General features: G+C 38.2%; 1 pseudogene; it reads left to right on the top strand.

The window, feature by feature from the left end:
- The first annotated feature begins 3225 nt into the window (after positions 1-3225).
- Positions 3226-4601, top strand: LOC109376881 (elongation factor 1-alpha 1 pseudogene; annotated as a pseudogene).
- Positions 4602-4832: the final 231 nt, after the last annotated feature.

Genomic DNA, 4832 nt, shown 5'->3' with positions numbered 1-4832 from the left:
AGGCCTGAGGAATCAAACAGAAACAGTTGCTGCCTTCATGGAATTTATAGTATAAGAAAAGTTATAGACGGTGATAAATGTTTAAGAACTAGCTCCCCAAAAAATAAATAAAAAAGGTATGTGTGTGTATTAAATTTTACTAATATAAAGGAAGTGTAGCACACAATTTATAAATAATAATATATACTTTATTCTAAAATCATTATAACTAAGTAATTCTCACAGAAGGGTGTTGTTGAGTTTTGCAGAATTCTTGTATCCATGGCCAACCTACGGTTGCAATTGACAAATGAGTGTGGTTCTGACCTGAATGTTGGTTGATATTTTAATTTAAATTAAAGAATAAGATGAAAGTGAAACAAAAAAGAAGAATGTCAGACCTTCACTTTTTTTCAGTGACTGTGTGGTTTCTTGGCTGACTGAGAGAATAGCTTTCAAATACTGGAAGAATATATCCTCAACTTTTTGTACTATTCACATTCTAACTGCTACAGACACAAAACACTTTTAAGTTTAATTTGAACTATTAATATTTTTCTCCATCACTTTCTTAAGTCTAGACAATGAAAAGAATTATATCAATCTGTTATTTGTAGCTTTTCTTGATTTCTGTGGTATAAATACTCCCACTATGACCACTTTCAAGCTACTAATATGATTTCATTGAACATGGGGTTGGAAAGAGATGTTATCACACATCATTATATAATATTGTGCTAAAACAATGAGAAAGTGATGAGTTTTGAGTATTTATTGGTTTTGTTTTTAACATAATTTATTTCATTGCAAGTTGTAAGCTATATTAAACATTGTAAGGTTATTTAATTTTAAATAATGGTTGTTTAACAACTGGGCCACAAAATTCCTGAAAATAAAGCCATCTATTTTTGTGAGCCAGCATGAGCTGGAAATATTATAAGATAATATCTTGGAATATTAATATTTGTGCTTTTTCTTTTCTCTATTCTCTGTATTTGATCTTTTCCCTGTAACTCAGAGGTATCCATGTTACCTTGAGATTGTTATATGTGGGAAATAATCAAAGGAACTGATTATACATGAAGGAATGAACACAAGCAGTCACCACAGGTTCCTCCTGAAATCCCAGTCAAGTGACCCAAAAAAAGCCCCAAAAGAATGGAAGAGAAAGCAACATAAACAACATAAACTTTGAAGCACGAAAGCAGATGAGTAAGTGAGAACTAATAGGCTAATGCAGATGAAGCTCAAATCTAAACATGTGAGGAGAAAGGTGAAGATGCTTCTCAACTTATGATAGGGTTCTGTCCCAATAAACCCATCGTAAGTTGAAAATTTCATAAGTCGAGAATGCAGTGACTACACCTAACATACCAAATGTCAGAGCTTAGCCTAGCCTATCTTAAATGTGCTCAGAACACTTACATTAGACTACAGTTGGGCTAAATCTCACTGCCATTGCCCAGCATCACAAAAGAGAGTATTGTACCACATATTGCTAGCCCAGGAAAAATTCCTATTTCGAAGTTTCTACTGAATGTGCAGACATTATTGCTTTCACACCATTATAAAGTTGAAAAATCATAAGTCAAACCATTGTGAATCGGGGATTGTCTGTAACAACAAGCCGATTCATGCTGTGAATTCCCTAAAAACTCAGGGACTGGTAGATAAAATTGGAGGAAATCTCTGAAAAGTAGAATCAAAAAATAAAAATGAAAAAGAGATGGAAAATAGAAATCAACAAAATTAAATAGTTCAGAATCTAAATTATAAGAGTTTCGGGAAGGAAGAGTAGAGAAAACAGAGGGGAGGAAATTATGCAAATTGTAATTCTAGAAAATTTTGCCAAACTGAAAACCATGACTTTTCAGAGAAAAAAAAGGCCAGTAAATGCTAGCATAATAGATTTAGAAAGATTCACCAAGGCACCACATGGGGAGTTTTATTTACTAGGAAAGAAAGAAGCTCCTAAACATTTCCAGAGAAAAAAGAGGCCATAAACAAAGAGCTAGAATTAGGAAATAAAGTGTAATTGACTCTTCCCACAATGCTCCATGCAAGAAGACAAAGGAACAATGCCTTTAGAAATTCAAGGACATTGGTTTCAGTTTAGAATTCTATATTCAGGCAAAACTTTCATTCGAGTGTGAGGATAGAATAAAAACATTTTCAGATATTCATGTTCTTAAAGATTGTACTTAACATGTACTCTTTTTCAGGAACTACAGAGTTTGTATTCCATAAAGCCAGGATGCAAAACAAGGAAGAAAAATAGAGGATCCACAAAATAGGGGGTCCAATACAGGGTGAAGAAGGGAATTCCAGGATGAGCACAAAGTAGATCCCAGAGAGGTACCTGCACAACATTTCTAGAGAACAATGTGTTTGTGTTGGGGCAAGGGAGCAGAGGGCTCCATCAGGGATGTTGCCACAAAATGAAAAAAATAAAAAACAGATGTATTTGAACATTATGAGAGGAAATTTATAATTCTGGAGGAATGTTTGAGGAAGAGTTAGTCATATAGAAAACTAAGCAAACAATAACGACAATCATTAATTCCAGAAAAACTTTAATGGTCTCATTACAGTGGAACTTTATGAGGGAGAGATGCTATCTTGCTCACATGGGGCCTGGCATTGAGGTGGTGATTCTTGAGTGACCATATTTGGACTGACTGGATGAATGAGCTAGAAGAAACTTCAGTCTAGTTGAAGCCCCTGGTCAGATTTTATTACATATTGTATTACAAATATGGAACCTGAGATCAGGAAAGGCGAAGTTTACACAATGACTTAGGAGCAGAACTAGGGCTTAATTCTTATACTTTAGGTCCTCAGACAAGGGGTCTTTCTGCTATAGAGAACCAGAAAAAAACAAAAACATTGTACAAGAAAGGAAGTGTAATTACATACTGCATAGGCATGTCAAGTTAAGCAATAGTTATGGATAATGTAATCATACAGGGAGAAATGGAGGAGAGAAACAATGTATGTGAATGTGTGTGTGATGGGGTGTGGGGGTGAGCAGTCTTGTGGGAAGCCAAGAAGATATGAAACTGAGCAACCTTGAAATAGCAATACAAGGATGTTATTTAGGAAAACAGAGGCAAGCACCAGAAGAATATTCAGCTAACATAATGGAAAAAATGTTGCTTTTCAGAAGTGGCGATTGGGGGCTTTTTCGCAACAGGCTTGCCACCAGAACGCAGGTGTCATAAAAACCACTGCTAAATCTAAGCCAAAATGAGAAAGGAAGAGACTCATATCAACATTGTCGTCATTGGACACATAGATTCTGGCAAGTCTACCACTACTGGTCATTTGATTTACAAATGTGGTGGCATTGACAAAAGAACCATCAAAAAATTTGAGAAAGAGGCTGATGAGATGGGAAAGGGCTCCCTCAAGTATGCCTGGGTCTTGGATAAACTGAAAGTTGAACATGAGCATGGTATCACCATTGATATTTCCCTGTGGAAATTTGAACCAGCAAGTATTATGTGACCATCATTGATGCCCCAGGACACAGTGACTTTATAAAAAACATAGTTACAGGCACATCTCAGGCTGACTGTGCTGTCCTGATTGTTGCTGCTGGTATTGGTGAATTTGAAGCAGGCATTTCCCAGAATGGGCAAACCCATGAGCATGCCCTTCTGGCTTACACACTGGGTGTGAAACAACTAATTGTTGGCGTTAACAAAATGGATTCCACTGAGCCGTCCTACAGCCAGAAGAGATACAAGGAAATCATTAAGGAAGTCAGCACCTACGTCAAGAAAATTGGCTACAACCCTGACACAGTGTCATTTGTGCCAATATCTGAGTGGAATGATGACAACATGCTGGAGCCAAATGTAACATGCCTTGGTTCAAGGGATGGAAAGTCACCCATAAAAATGGCAGTGCCAGTGAAACCATGCTGCTTGAAGCTATGGATTGCATCCTGCCACGAGCTTGTCGAACTGACAAGCCTTTGCATCTGCCCCTCCAGGATGTCTACCAAATTGGTGATATTGTACTGTCCCTGTGGGGGGAGTGGAGACTCAAATCCCAAATGGTGGTCACCTTTGTTCCAGTCAGTGTTACAACTGAAGTAAAGTTTGTTGAAATGCACCATGAAGCTTTCAGTGAAGCTTTTCTGGGGGACAATGTGGTTTTCAATGTTAAGAGTGTGTCTGTCAAAGATGTTCGTCGTGGCAATGTGGCTAGCGACAGCAAAAATGACCCACAATGGAAGCAGCTGGTTTCATGGCTCATATGATTATCTTGTACTATTCAGGCCAAATCAGTGCCAGATATGCACCTGTGCTCGATTGTCACACAGCTCACATTGCTTGCAAATTTGCGGGGCTGAAGGAGAAGATTGATCATTGTCTGGAAAAAAGCTGGAAGATGGCCCCAAGTTTTTGAAATCTGGTGATGCTGCCATCGTTGATATGGTTCCTGGCAAGCCCATGTGTGTTGAGAACTTCTCTGACTACCCTCCTCTGGGCCGATTTGCTATTCATGACATGAGACAGACAGCTGCTGTGGGTGTCATCAAAGCAGCGGACAAGAAGGCAGCTAGAGTTGGCGAAGTCACCAAGTCTGCCCAAAAACCTCAGAAAGCTAAATGAATATAATCCCCAATACCTGCCACCCCAGTCTTAATCAGTGGTGGAAGAACAATTTCAGAACTGTTTGCCTCAATTGGCCATTTAAGTGTAACAGTAAAAGACTGGTTAACAGTGCATCGTAAAACCTTCAGAAGGAAAGGAGAATGTTTTGTGGACATTTGTGTGTGTGTGTGTGTGTGTGTGTGTGTGTGTGTGTGTGTGTGTGTGTGTGTGGCAGTTTTTATCAGTTTT

This window comes from Hipposideros armiger, unplaced genomic scaffold, assembly GCF_001890085.2.
Source record: "Hipposideros armiger isolate ML-2016 unplaced genomic scaffold, ASM189008v1 scaffold_1228, whole genome shotgun sequence".
NCBI lineage: Eukaryota > Metazoa > Chordata > Mammalia > Chiroptera > Hipposideridae > Hipposideros > Hipposideros armiger.
This window is presented reverse-complemented; position numbering and strand designations above follow the sequence as displayed.